At 53.0% G+C, this 25305-nt stretch overlaps 1 protein-coding gene across 3 annotated transcripts in view; it reads left to right on the forward strand.

Annotated features, from left to right (window-relative positions):
- Window positions 1-1623: 1623 nt before the first annotated feature.
- Window positions 1624-25305, forward strand: part of GATAD2A (GATA zinc finger domain containing 2A) — a 58565-nt gene continuing 34883 nt past the window's right edge. For all 3 annotated transcript variants that reach the window (XM_069878304.1, XM_069878305.1, XM_069878306.1), the window contains exon 1: window positions 1624-1729. The gene's annotated coding sequence lies outside the window, so the exon portion shown is untranslated. The remainder of the gene's footprint in view (window positions 1730-25305) is intronic.

Consider the following 25305-nt stretch of genomic DNA (forward strand, 5'->3'; position numbering starts at 1 on the left):
GATCAGGGGCTCCAAGCCCCATCCAACCTGGCCTTGAACCCCTCCAGGGATGGGGCAGCCACCCCTGCTCTGGGCACCCTGGGCCTCCCCACCCTCAGCATAAAAAAAATCTCTTCCCAATATCTAGTCTAAACTTCTATTAGTTTAAACCCATTTCCCTTCTATCCTATTGCTCCAGGCCCTGCTAAAATGTTTTTCCCCATCTTTCTTACAGACCCTTGGAGCACTGGAAGCTGCTCTAAGGTCTCCTTGGAGCCTTCTCTGGGCTGAACAACCCCAACGCTCTCCGCCTGGCCGTGCCTCAGGCCTTTGATCGTGTTTGCGGCCCTCCTCCGTGCAGGCCCGGACTGTGCTGAAGCATTTCAGGAACCGGAGGAAGGGTTAACCTCCCGGGGCCAGCTCCTTCGGGAAAGATCCCGTCGGTGCGGCTGGTGGCCCGACAACCTCTGTGCACCCCTGACCCAGATCCGGGGAGGCAGGGGATGAGTCACGGCCGCCACCCGGCCCTGTCAGGGCTTGCCAGCCCCGGCTCCTGCCCCCGCGTTCCCTGCCCTGGGAGCAGGGAAGGACCTGCGGCTGCTGGTCAGCAGTGGCTCAACACGAAACCAGCAAAGCCAACAGCTTGGATCAGCCACGCTGAGGCCAGTGGGACCAGAGCAAACATCAACCCCTGGACGATTCTCTTGAATCCCGGGCTCCATTTTGGGCTCCGAGAAGGACATTGAGGGGCTGGAGCATGTCCAGAGGTGGGAAGGGGCTGGAGAACTGGGGTTGTGGGAGCGGCTGAAGGCCCTGAGGCTGCTTGGTCTGGAGAAGAGGAGGCTGAGGGGAGACCTCATCACTCTCTGCAGCTCTGGGGAAGGAGGGTTGGAGCCAAGGTGCATCCTGGTTTCTCCTCCCAAGGACCAAGTGATGGGAGATGAGAGCAAACGGCCTCAACTTGCCTCAAGGGAGTTTAGGGTGGATACTGGGAACTGTTTGGTGAATAAATTTTTTCCTCACGCGTAGGCAAAACGCCGCAGGTGCCTCAGAACCCCCGAAGGTGCCTCTGGACCCCCGAGCCCCAGCCCCTCACCGCCCTCCTTGGGGAGAGGGGCCCACACTGAGCCCCGGCTCCCTCCCTCCCTCCCCTCTACCCCGCCTGGCCACGCCCCCACCCCACGCTCATTGGCCGAGCCGCACGTCAATCACCGCGTTAGCCCCGCCTCTTTCCCCATGCCGCGCACGGAGTGGGCGTGGCCAAGGCGGGCTCTGGGCTGCGATTGGATCAACGAGCGGGCAACCCCCGCGTCTCATTGGGCGGGAGGAAAACACTCACCCCCCCCCCACACACACACACCGCCCCCCCCCTCCCCTCCCGCCTCTGGGGCGGAGCCGCGCGCGCGGCGCTGCTAATCTGCCTGGCAACGGGGGGCGGGAAAGGAGCACGTGCCGAGGCGGGGGCGTGGTCTCCGCGAGGGGGCGTGGTCTCCACAAGGGGGCGTGGCCTCCACAAACGGGGCGTGGCCTCCGCGAGGGGCGGGGTCTCCGCGAGGGGCGGGTCCCGGTCCCGGTCCCGGGGCGGGTCCCTGCGCGCGCAGCCGCCCCCCCCCCCCCACAGCCCGCCCCCCCCCCCCCCCGCCCGTGGCCACCTGAGGGAGCCGCCTCCCCTCCCCCCCCGGCCCCAGTCCGGCCCGGGCCCCGCCGAGGAGGAGGAGGAGGAGGAGGCGGCTCCGAGGGGGCGAGGAGAGTGAGTGACACCGGCCCCCGGGGCGAGGGACGCGGGGGGGGGATCGCCCCCTGAGGGGGCGAGTGAGGAGGGGAAGGGGCGAGTGAAGTGGGGGGCGAAGAGTGAAGAGGGAGGGGGCGAGCATCTGAGGGGAAAGGGCGAGTGGGGGGGCGCCCTCTGAGGGGGCGAGTGAGAGGGGGAAGGGGCGAGTGAGGAGAGAGGCGGGCGAGTATCTGAGGGGAAAGGGCGAGTGGAGGGGGGAAGGGGCTACTGGGATCACCTCTTGAGGGGGCGAGTGAGGAAAGAGGGGGGCGAGTACCTGAGGGGAAAGGGCGAGTGGGAGGGGGGGCACCCTCTGAGGGGGCGAGTGGGATCACCCCTTGAGGGGGCGAGTGGCGAGGGGGAAGGGGCGAGTGGGGGCCGGCGACTGAGGAGAGGGAGGCGAGTATCTGAGGGGAAAGGGCGAGTGGAGGTGGGGGGCACCCTCTGAGGAGGCGAGTGGGATCACCCCTTGAGGGGGCGAGTGAGGTGGGGGAAGGGGCGAGTGAAGGGGGAGCGAGTCTCTGAGGGGAAATGGCGAGTGGAGGGGGGGAAGGGGCGAGTGGGATCACCCCGTGAGGGGGCGAGTGCGGAGAGAGGGGGGCGAGCTTCTGAGGGGAAGGGGCGACTGGGGGGGGGGTAGCCTCTGAGGGGGCGAGTGAGGAAGGAGGGGGGCACCCCTGAGAGGGCGAGTGAGGGGGGGGCTAGCATCTGAGGGGAAAGGGCGGGGGGGGGGGGGGCAGCCCCTGAGGGGGCGAGTGAGGAGGGGGGGGCACCCCCTGAGGGGAAGGGGCGAGTGAGGAGGAAAGGGGGGCTGGCAACCTCCGACGGGGGGTGAGTGAGGAGGGAGGGGGGTGGTCCCCCCTAAGGGGGTTGAGGGGCTGAGGGGAAGGGGCGAGTGAGGAGGGGGGCAGCCCCTGAGGGGGAGAGGGGAGAGGGGGGCGAGTAGAGAGGGAGAGGGGGGCCAGGGAAAAAGGGAGAGGGGGGCGAGTGGAGGGGGAAAGGGGAGAGAGGGGCAAGGGGTGAGGGGAAAGGGGCGAGGGGAGAGGGGGAGAGAGGGGGTGAATGGAGAGGAGGGGATGGACACGGGGGTCAGAGCAGAAAGGGGGGTGAGGCACAGCCACCCCCCCCCTCTCCCCGAGGTCCCCGGTTTGGGGGCACCGGGGGAGGAAAGCCCAGAGGAATTGGGTGACCAGTTGGGGGGGGGTGTGAGAAATGGGGGGAGTTAGGGGGGTAAAAAAGGTCTGTGTGAGTCCGAGGGGAGGGTGGGCAAGGCTGAGGGGGTGCCAGGGAGGAGCAGGAGTGCATCCTGGGAGTTGCCCGATAGGCACAGCTAGCAGAGCATGTCAGCAAAGCCAGATTATTCGTCCCAGAGACTTGGGAAGGCGGGGGAGGGGCGGTGGGGGAGGGGAGGGAGCCGGCGATGCTGGAGATGGGGCAACCGGCAGGGACCTCTGGGGCCAGAGAGCCAGGGAAAGGGGGCCGAGGGGGGCGGCCGTGCCAGGGGCCGGGTGGCTTTTCCCCAAGGAAGGTGCCGGGAGCGCTGAGAGGAGCGGGGGCTGCGGGGGGAGAACGATGTCCAGTGCGAAAGTGGGACTCGAGCTGCGGGCAAAGTTCCATCCCGCAGGATGAGGTCCCTGGGGAGGGGAGAGGCCGCTCAGCCCCAGGGACCTGCGGAGCCGGAACGAAATAAAAAAAAAAAAAAAAACCAAACCAAACCTGGTGGCTCGAGCGCCAGATGGGTTGAGTTGACGACAGGACTTAAGATGGAGGTGTTGTGTGGGGCTGATGCCAAGGAGAGGAGCCGAGATGTGCGGAGGTGATGTGTGCAGGGGTTGAGAAGCGGGGTGGTTTGCACGAGTTTGAAAACACCACTGTTGCGTTGGCCTCGGTCGCTTTTTTTATTTTTTTTTTCCTGGCAGTGTTTTATCTCTGTACTCCCTTTTCAGGGGGGGATCGAGTTTGTACGCAAGACAAGCTCTATTCGAAATAAAGTTATATCCTGTCTGTGGTCTACCACCTTCTCCTCACCCCCCACGATCTGCCATGTTCTGCAGAACCTCTCGACAGGGCTTCTGAAAAATCTTAATTCGTTATTAATTTTCTATTGGTCTTCCACTTTTTTCCCCATCTTTGTGATGAGTGTGGTGAAAAGCTAAAGCAAGTGTAAGGGAGCGAACGTATGAGCTGGGTAAGCCGTGGCAGTTGCTAGAGGTAAAAGGATATTGGCAGTTGGAGTATTTAGAAGTAACCGACTTCACAAATTTTGGCTCTTCACAGTGTTTTAGCAGCAAATTCCGAAGAAAAAAGTGTAAGAGAAGAAAAGCCTTTTCTTTTTGCTTTAACTTGAGAAGGACTTTCCGCTAGAAATTTAATATAACTTATATGTAAGTGATTTTTAAGTAATATTTAACTCCTAAACAACTTAGAAATTGGTGGTACAAGTATTTCTTTGCCCTAGCTGAATGCAAAGCACTAATAATGCAAAGAAAGTTGGGTAAAATACTTCAGTATTTTTGATTACTGTACCAAGCACAAAATGTTAAGAAAGAAAATGTGTATTTTTAGTGGGCAGCCTTCTTTAAGCTGTAGTTTGAGCTTTTCTTCTGCTCATCTCGGTCTCAATGGTGCAGGTGACTTCTTTCAGACTTTCTCAAGAGTTTAATCGCACATCTTGTGAGGACCTGAGCACACACATGTTCAGGCAGGGAGTAAATTTCCCAGAGAATGAAGCATGATGTTCTCGCACAAATGCAGCTGGAATGAGGTCTGTGTACCAGTGGTCCCTAAATCCCGCTGTCCAGTGGGTTGCTCTCTGGAGCAGGGACAGTGCTGCAGGCTATTTTGTGTCTCCCAGTTGGCTTCATTTTAAGCATCTTAATTTCCTGTTGCTATGAGCCATTTCAGAGGGTCCTGCAGGGAGAACGTTGCCTGCAAGCAACAAGTTGGGACCACAAATAACAACATTTTGTTTAAAAAAAGTACACAAACATTTTTGAAAGCCGCTTTCATCCAAAGTTAATTACCCAGTTTCCATCATGAGATACTTGACTGCTTCAAGGATGGTGCCCAAGAGGCAGAACCTCTGACTGTTCGTCCCCCATTACAGCAAAAGTAAAAGGCTTGATGAGAGTCCAGCTTTTTGGGCTAAGGGAGATCAACTGCTTTTAGAAGAGGATACTGTATATTTTTACCCAAGTGAAGTAAATTGTGTGAACCAAATGCATTGACCGATCTAAATCCCAGGAGAAAAACTGCTCTGTGGGCCTTCTGCAGAGGAAGGGGAGGAAGCTGACCCGTCACTGTGGAGAGGGGGATGGAATCGCTGCTGTACGACCGAGCCCTCCCCTTTTCACTTGAGTTGTTACTCTCAATCAAATAGTTTGCAAAATAAGGAAATTCATGCCAGTTGAGGGATGCTCCGTGGAAAAGATGCTTTCCTTAGAAACAAATACCTGGACCTCCTATCGCTGTGTATGAGTTACTGTGCCTGTAGTTTCATTTCCCAGCAGGTTCGTCACTTCTGCTGTGACACCAACTCACCCTCCAGCTCCCGCGGCCCAGGACAGGTCTGTCCCTCGCCACGCATGAGTCCACAGGCGTTAGTGACAAGCTGAGGCATGGGAACGATACCCGCAGTGTAGTAACCCAGTGGCCCTCTGCTCGCAGAGCCACCATAGGTACTGTCAGGATTTCTCCATCATTTTATTGGCTTTGAGGCCCATGGCAACTTTCTCTTTGCTGGAAAACTCCCATGTTCTCCCATTGCCAACAGTCTCTTGTAAGTTAAGTCTGTGCAGCTGAGTGCGCTCGCCTGGCTGGTGAGACAGGGATGTTCCCAGGAGCTGGAGAGAGAGGGTCAGTCAACATTTGGTGACAGCACCGGAGCTTTGGGTCCAGAGGACCCCAGACAAACAGCTCCGCTGTCAGGGAACAAACAGACTGGGCATCCTGTCTGCCAGGATAAATTCCAGCAGGTTTCTTTCTAACTAGTAGATTTCACCATTTTTTTGAACGTAGAGGCAATATAATTAGTGATCAGTTATGAAGCATTGTATCTATAATTTATAGATCGGTATCTCCAAAGAGCATCTTAGCCCAAACACAGTTGGTTCCTATGCACAGACCAGTTCAACCATCCTTCAACAATTGATTTATATAACTGAAATAGCTAGGGAAGTGAGAAATTTCCTTCCTTTTCGGATACAATGCCAAGGATGTCAAATCTCCAGAGAGCCCAATGATAAGAACTGGGCTGTCCTCTGCAGTTATTAAACAAGTATCTGATTATTCCTCAGCGCACTGAAGCCGTGGAATGCGGTTCTGTGGCACTCTCCCTCCTCCCTCCCGGCTGCACGCGGCTCTGCAGACCCAGCGCCAGGCGGGCTGCGTGGCGATGGAGGACCAGCCTCCCCGCAACGGGAAACAAAGGGCGCTTCAGCCTCTGGTGGCATGGATGTGGGTTTCCCTGTGAGCCATCTCTTGGCAGCGCGTGGGGAGCGGCCTGGACCCAGCAGCAGTGTCCAGTGTCTGTGAGGAATGTCCCTCACTGCCTTTTTTGTTGTCCAGGGCAGGTTTCGGGTTGGAAAACTGCTTTCCAAAGTCTGCCTGGTGGCACAACTGAGCGATCTTCCCTTCTTCCTCAGCTTGTTCCTACTGAACAGCCTGCATTTTATATCACGCAGATTGGGTGAACTCCAGATGCAATTTGTGAAGTCCTAGTAAAACATAAGATTATTTTGGAAGAAGAACCCTCGCAATCTTGCTCTTGCAATAATAGCTCTGTATTAATTTTGAGAGAGTGGCCTCAGCAGCTAACGCAAATGAGCGTGCTGAGAGTTGTAGTTTAGGACCTCTGTAAACTCTAAGCAAGAAGCGGTAGTTGCTTTATTAATTCCCTTGAAATCTGCCTGGAAAAATAAGACCAGTAATGACTGATCCCATCACTCCTAAATTTAGAAATGAATCTAATTTATAAGCCTTGCTTTTCAGCAGGAAAGCAGGTTATGGAGCTGACCTAGTATAGAGCTGTTGGGGGAAGAGAGGCGACTGCACAGAACCCGTTTTAGAATTAGCAGGGGTTAGGAACAGACTGGCATTTCAGTGTGCCGATAAGTCTCGGTTTTATTGAAGGGATAGTGCTCAAAGTTCCTAGTGCTTGCTCTTTCTCTACCTTTTACTGTAGTCACTTTTAAGCCAGGACTGAACTGAGTTAATTTCATCCCTATTGCAAGATTCCTACACTTGATTTCAGTTCTCTGCTTTGTTTCCTCCGAGGCTGCCTTGATTTCGGTCCTGGAGTTATCGGTGTGCTGAGGTTAATGCAATCTGAAATTGAACCTCTCCTGGTGGCCATCCGGCTCGATGCCCTCGTCCGTAGCCAACCAGGAGCCCCAGTCCTTGGAGTAAGACAGTCTTTGCTCACAGTAGGGAAAAAGTGAAGACTGGAGCTGATTCAGTTCAAAGATGATTTTACACACAGACAGCATCAGTGTTCACACACAGGATGGTTTTAGCAGCGGGGAGCACATGAATCCTTTGCCTGTCTGTGTATTTAAAGATATCTAAAGTAAGGGTAACCTGGCAGTGTTTTGGATGATCTTGTGTCTCTTTCCATCAAAACTATATCATTGGTAAAAGAGGGGCTTGCACAGACAGAACTCTTAATTCACACAGAAAACCTTCCATCAACTCTTTATTTCAGTTACTGCATTGCTAAGGATCTTTAGCCAGGACTCGCCTGTTAAACCACAGAGAGCTGTTGGTGTCGTGGCATCCCTGCAGACAGATATCTGATTGTGTGAGCATTCATCTCCGTTAGGAACCCAGTCTGATGCTGAATTGAGAGAATAAACTACTGGGAATTGCTCAAATACATCTGTGGAATTTAGGTGGAGTTCTTCAGGCTGCAACTACAAACCCATTTGCCTTGTAAAAGACATTCCCTACGCGCTCCGAAACTCTTCGTGTGCAGGGTCTGAACTATAAAAACAAATCCGTCCTGAATCAGGCTTTTCTGCGTCCAGTTTGCCGACCAGCAAACATTGACCTGGGGTTGTTCAAATCTGATTAATAGTGAGATATTATTAACAATGACAGCCTGGAGTCAGTAACAGCCACCGTCTGCAATTGCGAGTACTCTGTGGTGGATAAACACCATTCCCAATGGAGAATGCTTCTGAACCCTTGCAGTTTGATAACCTGAAAATTCACAAATTGGGGGAGCAGCACAGTCTAGCTTTCAAAGCCAAATCCTTGGTGCAGTTCCTGAAAAGAGCAGGGAACTCTCATGTGTGTTGGAGGGAGAAAGCAAAGTTTTCATCGTGGCATTTGCGATACTGTATGACTTTCAGGTCTGCTGCCTAATCTTGAGAAGTGAACTACTTCAGCCCAGAGTTGCAGCTGGCAGCCTGACTGGTCTTCTCACAGATAAAAACCGGTTTTCTGGAAAATGGGGTAACCACAAATGGAACTTCGGTAAAAACTGTCAGTTATTGAGGTCATATTTATATTACCCCCCCATTACTTCTAATTCTAAGGGCAGTAAAGGCCACAGCGCTCTCCATGCTGGAGGAAATGCCATACACACTTTAATTCTAGCAATACTAATACCAGTGGTGCAAACTCTCTTTTCTCCCACCTGTGCTGTTTCAAGTTTCAGAGTATATGGACACAAAGAATCCTATAAATGAGTAATTTAAGAATTTTTTCAATCAGGAGTCAACAAAACGTTAGAACTGGAAGTGTTCATTGTTCCAGTGACGTCACTGAACAGCACCGTGGTCCTGTGGTGCTGCACACCCCCCAAAGCCTGTAGCTGTTGGAGGCTCAGAACACAGGGTGTCAGAATAGGGGGGAGAGGACATGAGCAGATAATTATATATAACCTGGAAGCAGACTCATGGACCGAGCCTTATGTCTTGCACTAAATGACGGAACAGTCAGGGTTGTGGGGGTTCCTGGTTTTCTTGTGACGTATCCCACTTGCGGGCTGCAGATGAGCCTGTTAAAATAGGCCAGAAGGTCCAGATGGGAAAGATCGTTGGGAATATTGGGTGATGGATGCAATCAGCAGGAGGGGAGGCTAAGTTCCTTTTGTAGGTGTGCGCCCACTGACCTGAGTTTCTGCTCACACAGGACTGGTGGTGGTTAAAACTCGCAGAAAGTCAAATCACACAGGAACTCAGCAGAGTTTTCTGCAACTGGTTAATTCTTCTTTTAATCAGGGTCAAGTGCTGATGAGCCATGTGACAGCGGTCAGTAAACAATCAGAGCTGCTTGTGCAGAGCCATCCCCTCCAGTGATGGCTCCCGGGGCTGGCTCGCTGTTTGCCAGCAGCGTCTGTGTCCCAGGCTGCGGATCACAAGCTGAGCCCCAGCGATCGGAGCTGCTCTGCGGTGGGCCTGTTTTCCTGAGGTTGAGATGGTCTTTGGCAGATCTTTAAATAAAAGCAACACCAGGTGAACTTTGTTCTCTCCCACTTCTGAGCAAAATCGATAGTCCATGAAGCGCTCGTGGAATTGGAGCAAAACTCCTCGTGTACCCTCTTTAGCCATAAAATTGCTCATTAGGGACTAGGTCAGACACATCGCAGGCACCATCCCAGGACAGCAGCATGTGCACACATCTGCCGCCTTCCCCGTGTCTTCCCTAACTTACTGATCTTCTTGCTTGCAGTTCCAGAAAGATTAATTTATATTTCTGTTTAGGGTCATTCACCTCCCTGCTTAGATCCTGGAATTCTGACTGTTCCCAGTGTCACAGCATCCTGCTTTGCGACAGAGAATGTTTGGCGTTCACGTGTTCCTCCCAGTGAGTGGGAGACAGGCAGACAGGCCTGGCGGTACGGCCGGTACAGTGACCCTTGAGTGTCTCCGTTTCTTCTTGCCAAAAAGCACCAGTTGACCCTCTTGTCCGATCCCTGGAGCCTGTCCTACAAGTTCTGTCTCAAGCAGCTGGTGGGAGCTGCCCCTTGCTCTGCAGAATAGTTTCACTAGAGAATCAGTAAAGGCCCATCTCTTGGTCTCAGGTCCGTGGGATTCCTTTCATTCTTAGCATAAGCCATCTTAATATTGTATTCTTAAGATTTTGAGCGTGGTTGCAGCGGGTTTACCCTTTTATTCCTTCAACTATGGAAGGATGCAGTCTGCTAATTCCAAACTGGTAGCCAGCAATAGCACAGATAAAAACCGAACAACCTTTACAAGGTGCCAGGGTTCGTTTTTTAAAAAGAAACAAACGACTGCAGTCTGTGGGGTCCTGGTGTTGGGCTCTGGTCACCAAGCCTTGGTAGCAGCCCCCGGTTTATCCTCGGAGCAGTGGAAATCAGGCGAGCGTAACAGATACAGGCACTGGTGTGAGGCAGCTTTCAGAGCTGACTGTGCTCCTGATTTCTTGGTCATCTCGACCATCAGACGACTTTGGAGTTGTGTCCTCCGCCTGCACTAACCCTCCTATCGGCTACTGGGTGCAGGAACCCGTTCAGCCTGTTCCGTGTGCCGATATTAGCATGTTCCCGTGCCTCCCACATCTGCTGGTGGCTGCGGGAAGATGACCAAGTCTACCAGATCTGGCTTGCGCTTTCTTCGTTCTTCTCTGACCTACGTTCCAGTGTGCGTTGGGAAAGGCTTCAGCGCCTCTCGATCTTCCTTTAGGGACAGTGGTGAATTCTGCCTGAATTGTCTGGGCTTTTGTCTCCCATCCCAATCCCAAATTCTGCAGTTGTCGCAAAAAAATCAGCTTCCTAGTATATGCTCTGATGGGTGATACTTGTGTGAAGAGTGTGATAGACAAAAAGTATACAGGAAGGATGAAGAACTTCATCCCGATTATCTATGGACTTTACATTTGGAATGTGGGAAATACCTTTGGAGGAACAACTCAATAGTTGGACTTTGTGGCTCCAGCAAAATTTTGCTTCTGTGATGCGATGTCCAGCTTTGAGGTGGATTCTAGGCTACGTGACATCAGCTGTGGTGACCAGAATGAATCTCGATGCAGCGTTCTGGGTTTGTAGCACATTCTTAAATGAAAATCGTGCCCCAGTGAGTGTTCATGGCGGTTCCCTGGGTTGGATTTTCGTAAGGCATCTTTATAAAAACTGAAATGACGGATCCAAACAAAGAAAGCGCGTGACTGCTGCGTGGCACCGGCCTGGCCGGAAAGGCTGTGGGAGATGGCTTCTCTCTGGAGCCACCCACGCACTCCGGGGCTCTGGGAGTGTCCTGAGCTCGTGCCCTGCTCCCAGCAGTGTCACCTTGGTGACACACCCAAGACGTGCTGGCTCCGGCTGCGACAGCCGCCTGGGTCCCAGCTCTCCTTCTCCCATCTGACCGCACGCGTGCTTCGCTCTGTGCTTAATTGAGTTGCTGTAATCAAGGCCCAGGTGAGATGCAGTGAGGTAACGCTGCTCTGGTGCTGCTTTGATGCGCATCCTCTAATTCGCGACAGGGGAAAGATGTGCAGGAGTACAGCTCTTTGCCTGTAGAAATGCTTCTCTAATTTTGAACTATTGGATTTTAATTTAGGTGCAGTATTTAATTTAGGTTAAAATCCAATAACATCAATAAGAGAACGCCGCCTGTTTTAACACAGGTGGGATACGTGATTCTTAGTGCCCAGATGTTGAGTTAGAAGGTGCAGAGCCCTAAAGCGGAGGCAGTTCAGGGGAAAGGTGCACTGACAACTGGCTGGGAGGATTTTAGGTGCTCTTTTAATTAGGAGGTGAGTCTGCTGTAATCAGGTTTTAACAATGCTCTCTTACCAACAAATCCACTACCTTGCGAAGATGTTTAAATATTACAATAGGGATAGGATTCCATCTTTTAATTACCGTCTCGGACGTCTGGTTTCTCTTGTCTAGACCCGGGCTGTATCTTTTTCTGAACACAAAATTAATGTACCTATAGAATTCCTCCCCAAATCCCACAACTACAGGTAGATTATGTTCATTGGCTTTTCCCATAATTTGTTGCAGTTTCCTATAAGAAGCAGCTCAGGTCGAGTTTCACTTCAGTTTCATAAACGCGTTGTGAATTAATTCCCTCGCAGTATGTACGCATTTCTCGGAATGCCCAGGCTGTGATGTCGGTGTTTCTCTTGCTGACAAAGCCACCCCTTGCCACACTTGTCACTGAAATAACATTGGTTTGTGTCCCTCCTAAGAGCTGACAGCCCCCCTGCGCCCTCCAGGCTACGGCACCAGCAGCAGCCCGTCCTGATGCAACACCTTGGCCGCCCCGGCAGCATCTCCTAGCTAAAGCTTGAACTTCGCCCCCAAAGAGGAGGCAGTGTTTATTAACAAATAAAGCCAGAACCATCAATCCGTGGTCTTAAACCGCCCCCAATTCTAAAATATTTACTGAATAATAACTTCCTTTGATGTTTTAAGTGAGCCGGTGGAAGGAAAACATAGAACACCATTCTCTACAGGCTGCGGTGGGACTTCTGTGCCTCGCTTAGCAGCGCTGCAGACGGGGGGTTGATTTGCTCAGCCTGTGGTTACGGGAATTTTCCCCAGTCATCTTCTCATGAGGGGACTGGAAGGAGGTTGGCACCGTGGTCCCACTGCAAGCGAGCTCTCACTGTTGTGGTGACAGGGCCTTCCCTTCTCCTGCTGCATCTCTTTGAGACGGCACCCGCAGCCTGGCAAGGGCTTGTTTGTCATTATTAATGTAAAAAAGTAATCGTCGAGGGTCTGGATGTGCTGATGGGGAGGGAAAATACTCATGCAGACGAGTGAGTCGCCGCTGTCAGGAATCCTCTGTGCTTGAACGCGGGGTATAACAGGGGAACGTAACCCACAGAGAGGCAGAAGAGAGTCCCTGGCTTTTCACAGGACTTTCAGCCTCAGAATTGAGTCATCACAATCTGAAAAATGCCCTGTGACTAATTATTCTGCTTCTAAACCTCTTTCATTAAGCATCACATTGGAGACGTGTTAGCACCAGGTCTGGCAGGGTGTTGTGTTTTGGGGAACTCTCTTCCCTAATGGGACATGGCTCCTGCTTTTACCCTAATGCTTCAGAGAGGTTTTAGAGAACATCTCGGAGACTGGGGAACCAGAAGCTCCATCCTTTAGGGAGGAAGGAGGTCCCTAAAGAGCAAAGCTCCACTGGAAATTATTAAGTGGAGCCTGGCTGGGCTGCAAGAAGGGGCTGTAGGAGGCTGGGGATTGGGAGCCAACAGACTGCATCCACAGAATAACCTGGCTCCAGAGAAGTGGAAAACAGGCGATCTCAAGGCTGTTGGCATCAGTCTGTTATGGACAAGCTAGAGGAATTTGGCTCTTTTGGTTACTCAGATACCACAGGCAGCCTGGGGAGAGCATCATCAGCCCAGACAGGAGGAGAAGGCGACTGTTCGTGAGCTGCCTCTGCTGAAGGACAGGAGAACATGGTAGTTAGCTGGAAAACTCCATCAGGGATCTCAAGCGTCTTGTATTAAACAGACCAGGAGAAACATCATAATTCCTTCTGCTATCAATTGGGTCTGAAATAATTTACCTGCTGGACCTAGGATGTTGTTAACATGGCTTGGGAAAGTTCCTCTGGAGTTTCCTGTAGGAAACTGGACAGGAGGAGAGCAGGACTGGCCCACGAATCCCTGTTCTGCCTGTCTGGACGTAGCTCGGCTCTGCTACGGGGAGGCGGCTGAGGCCAGTGCTGTCCCGTGCCCAGGGGTCTGGGCTGAGCCTTGGGACCCGCTCTTGGAGCAGGATTTAGGAGCAGTCTGAGGTGTTTGCAGGCTGCGGAGCTGTCCATGAAACGTAACTCTAGCTTAAATCAAAAATATTCCACTTTTTGTAGTAGTAACCAGCTTTTGTCTTGCTGTGCACGATTGATGTGCAACTCTCGCACGTTGCCCAGGCCCGATAAAGGATGCTTGCTCCCTAAAACTCCAAAATGAGTCTCGGGCAGTTTGTTTGCTGGCATTTTTGGTATCATCCTGGGGCTCTTGAGTGTAAGGAAACCACTGTGTGTGGATGGGCTGTTCAGTTTCACTCCAGAGCTCAGCCTGACTAACTCCTGAAGCCAGCCGGTTCCCAGCCTCCCCGCAGCTCTGCTCGGACGTGCGGCCTGCCCTGGGCTCTCTCCCGACGCCGGGTTTCCCGGTACCGGGCGGGAGCAGCACGCTGCCATCCGTTTCCTTCATCAGCGCTTTGCAGACGCTCAGGAAGGAAAAAGATAAGCAGCTCCCAGAACAATCCGTGTCACCGCGGGTCCCGTGGTCTGCCCAGGCCCGGGGAGCCCCCTCCCTTCTCTTGCTCCTTCTGCTCTTGCTCCCTCTGCTCCTGCCCCTTCTTTTGCTCATGCTCCTTCTCTTTCTGCTGCTCCTGCTGCCTCCTCCTGCTTCCTTCCCCTGCTCCTGCCCCTTATCTTGCTCCTGGTCCTTCTCCTTCTGCCCCTGCCTCCTTCTCCTGCTCCTTATCTTGCTCCTCGCCCTTCTGCTTCTGCTCCTGCCCCTTCTTCTGCCCCTTATCTTGCTCCTGGCCCTTCTCCTTCTGCACCCTACTCCTTCTCCTGCCTCCTGGTCCTACTCCTCCTTCTTCCTCCCTTCTCCTCCTTCTGCCTCCCTGCTCCAGCTTCCCTGTCCTGCTCCTCCTTCTCCTAACTTCCTTCTACTTCTCCTGCCTCCCTTCTCCTGGTCCTGGTCCTCCTTCTCCTGCCTCTCTGCCTCCCTACTCCAGCCTCCTGGTCCTGCTCCTCCTCCTCCTGCTCCCTTCTACTTCCTCCTCGTTCTCCTACTCCTCCTTCTCCTGGTCCTACTCCCTCTCCTCTCTCCCTTCCCCTGCCTCCTGGTCCTACTTCTCTCTCTTCCTCTGCCTCCTGGTCCTACTTCTTCTCCTTCTCTTCTCTCCCTTCCTCTGCCTGTGGTCCTGCTCCTCCTTCTGCTCCCTACTCCTTCTCCTCTCTCCCTTCTGGTCCTGGTCCTACTCCTTCTCCTGGTCTTCCTCCTCCTCCTCCTCTCGTCTCCCTTCCCCTGCCTGCGGTCCCTCCCCCCCCCCCCGCCGCGCCCCCCGTCCCTGAGCCGCACGTGGTGCGCGCCGGCGGCCGCTGTCGGCGCCGCCCTCAGCCAATCGCCGCCCGCGCCCCCCGCGCCGCGACCCCTGCGGCCAATGGAGCGGCGGGCGCGGAGCCGCGCGGAGCCCGGAAGCCTCGCGCCGGGACGGGGCCGGCGGCGCATGCTCGGCCGGTGACGCCGCGGCTCCATGTGGGAGAGGCGCATTATTTAGCGAGGGGGGAGAGGCTTCCACCGGGGGATCCCTCCTCTCCAACCGCCGCCTCCCCCGGTAAAAGTTCTCGGTGGGTTTTATCGGGGTGGGGAGAGGTGGGGGGGAGCGACCCGGTAACGCGGGGAGGAGCTGCGGCTTCCCCGGTTAAAAGTTCTCGTCGGGTTTTATTGTCTTAGGGGCGGGAGGAGCGGCGGGGTTACCGGGGAGACGCGGCCCCGGCTTGGAGGGGGGAGCGGGGGGAGCATCCCGGGGCTCCCCCCGGCTTCAGTGGTGCCGGGACCGGGTTGTTTCGGAAAGTTGGGCTTTCCGCCGTGCCTGCTTCCTCTTCCTCCTCCTCCTCTTCCTCCTCGTTCCCCGTGCGGGACGTGGGGACCGGCACCGGCATCCCTCGTGCGGAGCAAAGATAACTATACCGGGACCCCCCCCGCCTCCCCGTGCTGGAGGGTGGAGGGTCCAGCCCCGGGACCCCCCCTAGGCAGGAGGGACCGGCCCCGGGACCCCCCTAGGCAAGGGGGGCAGGAGCCGGGACCCCCCTAGGCAAGGGGGGACAGGCACCGAGACCCCCTTAGGCAGGAGGGGCAGACACCGAGACCCCCTTAGGCAGGAGGGGCAGGCACCGGGACACCCCCCACCGCCGCCCCAGCGGCGGTGGGGGGTGTCCCGGTGCCTGCCCCTCCTGCTCGGGGGTGTGCAGAGCTGCTGGACATGGGTTATGTCTTTAGAAGCTTCCGAGCATCCAGGATTTGCTGCTGGGGAGAAGCAGGGCTCGGTGTTTGGGAGCTGCTGGCATCGCTTGTGCCGTGGAACGAGAAAGCTGGGGAAGCCCGTGAGTCGGGATGTGTGCGCGCACTGCCAGCAGCATCTGCTCGCTTTTTATTCACATCTTCTCTCTCCACGTCTTAGCTTTTGCTTTCACTCGGCTTCTCCCTGGCTGCCCAAAGCTCTGTCCGCTTTACGCTTGGAGCTGCAGAGCCTTTTTCCCCAGGACAGCGGTTCCTCGGCTGATGGAGACAGCGAGTGGCGTGCAGGCGCAGCCCCAGCGGTACTTCCAGCTTGTGCTGCAGGTGTCTGACCCTTGTGTTTCTCTCTTGCTCTGCCGCCCGTGGATGCAGCTGGAAGCAGAGGTGGCAGAGCTGCTCGCAGAGACACTTACACAGGAAGTAAAACGGAGCGGGGCCCTTGGGAATAAGAGACATGCCAGCAGCCTGAAAGCTGCCGTACATCAGCAGGAAGAGAGCGGAACCCTGCTTTCTTCCAGACAAACTATTGACCAGCGTCTCGAGCGGCATGAGACGTAGAGAGGAAGGAGCAGGAACGCAGACGATGCGCTGTTAGCAGAGAGGATGAGGGGATGGGGACCAGAGGCAGGAGGCAGCAGAAGAAAGTAAGAAATAAAGGGATGTTTGGCACATAGGAAGGTTTTTGTGTCACTGAGCTGTGTGATAGCCTCCTGGACCTTGCATTGCAGCGAACAGTCAGACCCTCTGAACCTCGGGAGGGCACCTGCTGGGATGGGGCAGTGATGCCGCACTAGCGTCTGCTGGTGTGGGGGCCGTGGGGAGGCTGATTGCGCCCCGAGACGTGTCTGTCTGTGGGGCAGAACTGGCCATCAAGGGCTCCGAGTTGGCTCCGAGTGCCGCCTTGCAGCCACCCGAGATGGTGGCATGGACAGAACGGCGCATTCCTGTACCTCACGCTCCATTACTCGCTGCTGGCAAAGTCTTCTGAGTGTCCGGGTTGTCAGGCACTGTCAGGGGTGTGATATCCTGGAGGCAGCGAGGCTCCGCGGTGAAGTATCTCGGGTAGGATCACCAGATACACTGGTTTCGGGGCTGGGAACTGTTTGGTTTGTTTCTTCCTCCCCCTAAATGTCTGGTTGTGAAAACAAGGAAGGCTGCGCAGCTTGATGTGTTATTGAGGTTGTAAAAACTCGCCCCTTTATGCATTGTGAGTGAGCAACAGGCTGATGCTCTTCAAACTTTTGCTTGAAAGAAGAGGGAATATATTCCCAGGTACGTGCTCTTGTTGAACTCTGTGCACGTGGAATCAACTCGGTCCCGGGCTTACAGTAAAACCCCCTCGCTGGGCATCCCGGGAAGAGACTGAGCTGTGTCTCTGGTCGCTTGGTGTCCGGCAGCGAGGTGGGATGGAGGCAGCCGAGTGCATTTCTCCTTCCTCTGAGGTGGAAGCGCAGAGGAGTAGCTGATACCGTCCCCACCAGCGTTACATAGTCATGAGGTGACATCAGGGCGTGATGATGCAACGCGGCTGGCATATGATGCAGTGTCAGTATGCTAATGCTGTCACTTAATATAGCTGCGTTACGGCTTTTTGGAGTAATTACAGGCCGGCAGTTGCGCGTGGGGCCGTTTAAAACCATTGGGTTGGATTCAGGCGGTGCTGATGAACTGTGTGATGTTTCTGAGGCTTGCGCAAGGCGTGAGGAAGGATTTGGATCCCTTTGCCAGCCAGCCAGCGGCACGTGCACGCAGGTACAGGGTTTAGCCCCTGTAGGGACCGCTCTGCGCGGCTTCGGGTTCGGATTGGAGTTATCCCTTTGCTGTCAAAGGAACTGTAATTGTGGGAGGAACCCTGGGCTTACTGTCTTATGGACTTACACTTCTATTTCTGGGTATGCTCTTCGTTAGCCCTACCCGCCCATATGGGCTATAAGCGTTCTTACTTTCTTACTGCATCCCTTCTGCCGTGCTGCTTCGTAGGGAGGGGGGAAGAAGGAAAGAAGCTGGGGTAACACTGAAGGAAGCCAAGTTCTAACATCTTCCCAATAGCGCTGCGAGTATTTTAACAGTTGGATCCAAAACTCATCCCGAGGTGATGAGGTTTGAGGTTGCTGTACGTTTTCAGTGGTGCCTCCCGAAATGGTGTCGCTGCTGTGGAATCCCTGCCCGCTCGCCCGCCGAGGGGAAGTTGTGGTGCCTGGACAAGGAGTCGGCAAGGAGAGAAAGGACCCGGTGCTGCAGTGGTGAGCAGAGCTCAGGTTTTCCCTTTGGATGGAGCACTCGCTTTGTGTGCGAGTCCTGAGCAGGAACTGCTGGTTTGCTCACTGGATTTGGAGTGTTTTCATTGAGGTTTTGAACCACACGCTCCTCGATGCAATACTGGGATGTTACCGGCTGATCGCAGGTATGGGGGGTGCTTATGCGTTGAAGAATCCGAACCTTTACGTGTCAGGACTGACTTTTTTGCTTTTCTGCACCTATGAACCATGAGCTCTTTCCCAGGCTTTAGGTTCTTTGGTTCCCCTGCTCTGTCTCCTGTGGGGTGGGCAGCCGGCGCTCCGTAGGGAGCTCACGCGTGGGATATGATCATCCAGGCTTTTCTCCGAAGCACAGGCACTGCTCAGGTCACAACAAAACAGCTGGGAAGCACACGTGTGGTGTGCGAGTTCCCCTTTGGAATTAAAATCCACGTGCTGGGCTCTCATTATGAATAAAGGGAAAAATGAGCAGTGGTGTGGAGGATATTTACTCTTCTTAGTGACCATCGTTGGAGTCCTGCTCCAGATGTTTCCTGACTTCCAATTTATCTTGTTCAATAACAATCTAAGTAACGCAAAACTGAGTTTTACATTGGTTTTTTTTTTCTTTTCCCTCCGAATGTTCCTGGAGTCTGCAGCATCTGAAAATATGGCAGACTTATTTTTAGCCTTGGGGAAGTAATGTTTGCTTTTGTGTAACGCTGTTCATGTTGGAGGTATCGCAGCGCGCGGTCTGTGGACCGGAATGTGAAGTGTGATGTAGTTTGCAAGTTTTGTTGATTGAGGGAAAAAAAACCCTGGTACATGAGCGCTCTTCCCGCCTCTCCTGCCCTCAGACAAAGTGAGTGTTGAGAAGACCATGTCACTGATGGACTGGGAGGCTCCAGGACAGCCTTTTGATTGTGTTCTTCCTGGCAAGCCTCTTCTTGGTAGCTTCATCAGGCACCCCCTGTGCTCCTCCTTGTAGATTTGTGCCCTTAAAACTTACAAGCTAGAATTTGGTGCTTTATATATAGACATTCTGCTTATTTATGCATTCATATTATGATTGATTGATGTAAAGACTCGCCTGAGATCCTCTTTTTTTAGGCTCTTCCAGCTTTCTTCCCCCTCCCTTTGTCTCTGCGTTGCGTGGCATCCCTTCTTCTGAGGAACTGGGCATCTGTGGGAAACTTTGACCCTCACGCAGTCAGTGGTTCTTGCTTTATGTCTAATGCAGCACCTGGAATTCCAGAGGTTATTCATTTCTTTGGGATATTTTCTCTCTGCTGAGCCCTCCTGTCTGGATGCCCTGTGCACATCCCTCTCGGAGGAATCACGCGTCCACTTTCAGGTGGGGGAAAGGAGAGTGAATTGCCTGGAGGAAGCGCAGTAGGACAGAGCCAGAACAAAGGTTAAGGTTTATTAAAATGCGTTTTCCTATGTTGGCTTTCTGCTGTTCGGCATTACTCCTCTTCCGTCCTCAACTGCTCAAGGTCCTGGGCATTTCTGGCTTTCATTGCCTTTAATTGCGTTCCTTGATATTTGACTTCTTGGTGTGTCAGGTCCTGGGACTCCAGCCGGGCACCAGGATGCGGCTGTTCTGCCTGTGTCTGACCTGCTTGGCGTCACCTCGGGGAGACTGTGGCCACCACCAGGCAGGGAGGAATTCTCCTGTTTGTGAATATAAATAGATATTTAGGGAGTCAACTATCGGAGGGATTTTCTAAAACACCTGACAGCAAGTGAGGCTGTGTGGTATTTTCTTGTTTCTGTGCCCCGTCAAGTGAACATATCTCATCCCTGATCAGCTGGGAAGTGATGGGGGCGTAGCTTTTGTTTTTTTAAAAATCAGTAAAGCCCTTCCAGAGGAGCGGCGCTGGTTAATGTGTTTCTGCTGCCCTAACTCCATCCAGATGGGGAGACTCTTGTCAGTCTTGGCTGCCAGTCAGCAGGGGCTTTTCTCTTGCTTCGGTTTATGCTACAGGTGCCGAAGATTTCAGGTACTAAAATGAGTTGGAAAATCGAATCCTTAGATTTCCTGCGAGTGCCGATTTGCCTATTGGTGTAAGCAGGAGCAGCGTCCTCGCCGTTGCCTGTTGGCTGAGCCCAGCGTGGTCATTCGCTGGAGGAGCCGTGTGGTCACGAGCTTTGAAATACTTGCAAGAATTCGAGGAAGTAAACGGAAAGCATTCATGTTTAATAGGATCTTGGAAAATCCTGTCTTCAGCGGCATTAGGTCCTCCAGTTGTGCGTGTGTCCCTGCTGTTGTGGTACGTACAGACACACTGAACCACCTATTGCGGTTCAGACACTACAGAAATCCCAAACTTTCTGGTTTTCATTGTAAAATAGTGGAATTGCGTCAGTGCTGATTTCAGGCACGGTGCTAAGTGTTGGCTCTGTAGGATGCTGTGGAGCACGGACTCCAGTTTTGTGGGGAGCTGGCTTTTTTGTTGGCTCTTCAGGCCTGCGAGATGTAGTCTGTGACACCATTTCAGTCGCAGCAGTGGAAGAGCCCCGGCTCCATGGAAAATCCGGTGGCTTTGGCTTGGTGTCTGGAGAGAGTTGGATGCTGCTTCGCTCCATCTGCACATTCTGAGGAGCTGGGGACGCTCTCTGGGCCCGCTGAGCACTGGGGAGCAGCGTCCCTGCGGTGCCTCCATCGGCTCTGTCTGTGTGCCAGGAGCTTGGTGGCTTCAGCCTTTTCTGAATTCAAACTCACTTTGGTAGTTGGTGGAAAAGGAGAACGATGTTTGTAATGGCTCATTCCTTTTGTTGGACCAAAAACTGTTTCTGAACCTGCAGATGACGGTTTAAGCAGGGATGTTCAAGTGATACAGATGTCTTGGGGAAGAGAAGCATGTGAATCCTTTTGGCTAAGACCTGGTGGGTAACTTATTCCTGTGAGGTGCCTGAGAATTATGGTGATGAAGACTTCAGAAGTAATTAAGGCTCATTTTAATATTGTGCATGTTATTGATCCCGTAGGACGCAAACTCGATAAGACGATCTCCTTTGCAAAATGTTGTTTGGTGTAACTGTAACCCCTGCAGTTGGTTGCTGCCCAAAATGACCTCCTGTTTTTGTGGAAGTTGAGTGTTTCACACGAAGCCATTGAATCATAGAATGGTTTGGGTTGGAAGGGACCTCTAAGCCCATCCAGTCCCACCCCTGCCATGGGCAGGGACACCTCCCGCTGGATCAGGGGCTCCAAGCCCCATCCAGCCTGGCCTTGAACCCCTCCAGGGATGGGGCAGCCACCCCTGCTCTGCGCAAAGGAACTGTGGAGCTCAAATTCCATCCTGCTCATCTTCAATATCTGTTTGCTTTATGCTCCTTCCGGGCTCAGGGACCCACACAAGTTTGGTTTTAGCAGTTTGGCTCGCTCAGGGTTAAAACTCCCCCTTGATCCCCTGGGTGATAATGACAGCTTCTGTTTCCTTTTCCAACTGCAGGACCAGGGGTGAAGCATCAGCCCTATGGTCCCTGTTTTAATGCAGACACGGCCGTGTGCGAGCCCAGCTGTGATGCTCGGCGTGCGGAGCTCCCTTCCGATCCCAGGTGGGGGATGCAGTGTGCATCCCGATCGAGTTTTGTGTGCTGAGGCTCCTGCATTAATTAACGATGGTGGCTGTGCTGGCTTCCCCTGTAAATAGGTGTGGCCGCTGGGCCCTTGCCAAGCTGCCATTTCATTCCCTTATTTGGATTTCTGAACAGTGTCATTCTCCACACACACCCTCGGTTTGCTTTTAAACAATATAGTTGGGGAAGCTAAAATTGCTGCTGCAAAAATGATTAACTTATGGGTTATTAATGCACTCCTACAGCTGAGATCAAGAACGTGTTGTTAGTGGAGGATGGCATCTTGAGCTCCCCAAAAAAAGATTGTTCCAAAGGAGGTTATTGTCCCGATTCCAGCAGCTGATGCTGAAGCCAGGTAGGCACAGACCCAGTTATTCAGGAGGAATCAAGTGATCCGTTTTGGTTGATGCCAGGTTGTCCAGTTAAAGGCAGTGGCACCTGGAGAGCCTCAGTGCAGCAGGGAGCATCGACAAATCAGGTGAGAGCCAGCCCCAAGTACAGCATTCCAGGGCAAACGAGATGCAGACAAAACCCACATCTTCCTCAATGATGATCATCGATCAGGTTTTTCCACTGGAGCATAAAATAACAATTCACCACCTGCTTTTTTTAAAAAAAAATTGACATTTCCACTCATTTTGGTCCCTGTTTCTCCCAGTGAGAGACCCAGAGCTTCCCAGTCCTCTTCCACGGGGTTGCTGGGTGAAAGAGGTGATAAATTCGTGCCCACATTCCTGATTAATATTCTGCCAAACAGTTCTGCAAACACATTCATAGCGTGGCCTCTTTGCATAGACAAGAGACACCCCCTTCCGCTGTCAGAAACGCGGCTGAAAGCAGGAGGGAGTCATTCCCATTCCTGACAAACACGTTTATACAATGATCACAGGGACCAGCACCGTTTGTTGGCCAGACTGGGGTTTGGTTAAATCCAGTTCATGGCTTGGACGGAGGATCCCTGGGCTGCCTCCATCCTCTTGGAGGAAACGTGGAGTGTGTTTGTCCTGCAAAGCTGGTGTGGTTGATCTGAGTGATGAATATTTCCCTTCCTGCTCACCCCGTGCATCCAGTGGGTCTTGGCCCTGGGTGAAGATCAATGTAACTGAAGAAAAGCTCAAACTGCTCTGTGGACAAAACCAAGAGCCTCTAGACCGAACCCTGGGATCTATTTTTAGCTCCTGTTGGTGTTCTCTCCTTTCACTTAACGTTGTAGTTCCTCTTCTTGAGCTGGGTGCTGCTTTGTTCACGTCTGCTGCTCGGCTGGTGTCTCTGACGCACCGGGTGTTTTTTGTTGGTCCTGCAAGTCAGCCCCTTGCAAAGATTTTGATTTAGTGAGTCAAGTCTGCCCATACAGTAATTACAAAGATTAACTTGGATGGATGTGAAACAGATGTATAAAACTGTTGGGACCTGGCTCCAATGCAACCTCTTAATCAGCGGTTCCGTCCTCTCTCTGACTTCACTCCCTTCTCTCAGTTTAAAGGACTAATTGTAAAATTAATGACAAATTAATGTTCTAGTTCTGTTTCGCTCGTGGAATTCCCTAATTCCTTATCACAATGTTGTGTTCCTTCGGAGAGAATTGGTCAGATACATAGTACTTAAAGGGGCTCCAGGAAAGCTGGGGAGGGGCTCTTGATCAGGGAGGGCAGAGATAGGATGAGGGGGAACGGTTTGGAGCTGAAAGAGGGGAGATTGAGATGAGATCTTAGGGAAAAATGTTTTGCTATGCGGGTGGGGAGGGCTGGTTGGTGCTGCCTTTGCCACAGAGCATCTGTGAACTGGGGTTTGCAGTGTTGAGGACTGCTGAGCGGTGACTGGCTGCTCCAGGCTGTGGTTACAGGGAGCCAGATTTGCCAGGTCTCGGGTTTTCTGGGCAAAATTTAGTCGGAGATTTCCTATTTTCCCACACGCTGGTGTGTGTGAGTGGCAGGGTTTGGGAAGGCAAAGGAAAACTGAACTCTAGTAGAGCTACACGAGCGTCGAGATCCACGTGGAGCGCTTTGCAGGCAGCGTCGATCACGCTCTCCCAGATCCAGAGGTAAAGGCAAGATTTCTCCTCGAAGGCCTGAGCATTTCCATATGATCTGACAGCACTCGGTATCCAGTAGAGAATAAAAGCTGGACAATAAGCATTCTCCAGAAGCAGGATGTGCTGGGGTGATGTGCTTAGAGAGCAGCTGTGGCCAGCGAGTCCTTTTTTTTCTATCCCTGATTTTCTGCCGCCCTCGCCGGCTGGTGCTCGCTGATCCCCGTCTGCGGAGCGGCTTAGCAGAAGGGTTGCTGCCGCCCCTGGATTCCCTGCCCCGCGCGGGCATTGATCTGAGGGTGTAATTATAAATGCTATCGATGGCCGGGGAGGGGAGCCACGTGTTCCATCCCTGGCGCTGGAATTCAGGAGCAGGAGAGACTCTTAATTTGTAACCGGTTTTATTTGCGATCTGACCGGTGCACAATAAGCGGCGGCTCTGGCATTAACGAGAGTCTGAAAGGAACGTTCTCCATTCCTGCGAGGTGGCATTTCGCTGCAGAGAGGGTAAGGCTGAGGAGCGGGTGGTCGGGGCTTTTCAGCAGCTTCCACCTGCATCTGCAGGCGCACGGAGGTTAAAAAGCGATGCTGAATATTTGGAGGAAAAGCCATATGTGCTGGGTACAGAATGGACCAGTGTGTTCATAAAAAGCCAGAGGGGTGCTTTTCCACGCTGTGATGGTGCTTCCAGTGTAGTCAGTTGAGCACCATGACTCTTATTTCTATCCGATGGCTTCTCCTAGACTTCTGTTGAGAGCCGCACTAGGAGGGATCTGAGTTTTTGGAGCACCTAGAAGTGCTTTCAGCTGATATTCTGGTACTTAAACTCCCCAATTTGATGCTTTTGCACAGCTTCGAGTTCTTCCTAGACTAATAAAGTCTTCGAAGACTTCATTCTTGTATGAAAAAATGTGTATGGAGGTAAAGCCTGGACACATCAGATAGGAGCCAGCCTCTTGTCTGTTAATATTTAGATTGAAATGGGGCTCCTTTTCTCTGCTGACCGGTTGACTCGGCCTTCCAGGCTGTGCAGGAGTTGTCTTATCTCTGTGACTGGAGGTTGTACAGCAGTGATGCTCAGCGCTGGCACCTAGGTTGCAGTTTCCATACCATCATCTTAGAGTTTCCGTAGCCAGCCTGATTCTGAAATTGTAAAGATTTAAAAACCCAAGGTTTGGGCTAAATCACTCTTGAACTTCACTGGATCATAAGTTTTCTGAATAAGCGTCGATGGAATTCAGGGATGTTGCTAAGATTGTGGTCGCTGGTATTCAAATCTACGACATTAATCATCATTTCATAGAGGAAACCAACTTCAGGAGGGATGAAGCAGGCTCCGAGGAAGCAGATCCAGCTTCTGTTCTGGCCAGTGCCTTTTTGCCTGAGCATTTCACTTACTGCAGTTTCTAGAGCTGCTGTTTCGGAGCGAGAGCCGCAGCTCTTTGTGAATGAGACATCAAACCTCTGGAAGGAGCGCGGAGTGGTGGGTCCTGAAGGTCTTGTTGAGCAGTGGAGGAGCTGCAGGAGCGCTGGGTGGTGTCCCTGGGTGCCAGTGATGCTCTTGCACAGCAGCGGGGTCGTGCCAGAGCTCACTGGACTTGCGGCTCAGGAGTCCAGCTGTGCCCTCCTCTCCTTCTGAAGTGACTGTTTCTGGAGGTGCTGTCAGAACTCAGAGCTCAGTTTCCTTTTCCAGTATTCACCGTTTAATTCCCTGCTTTCTACGAGATTCCCTG

This window comes from Phaenicophaeus curvirostris, chromosome 28 (assembly GCF_032191515.1).
Source record: "Phaenicophaeus curvirostris isolate KB17595 chromosome 28, BPBGC_Pcur_1.0, whole genome shotgun sequence".
Classification (NCBI taxonomy): Eukaryota; Metazoa; Chordata; class Aves; order Cuculiformes; family Cuculidae; genus Phaenicophaeus; species Phaenicophaeus curvirostris.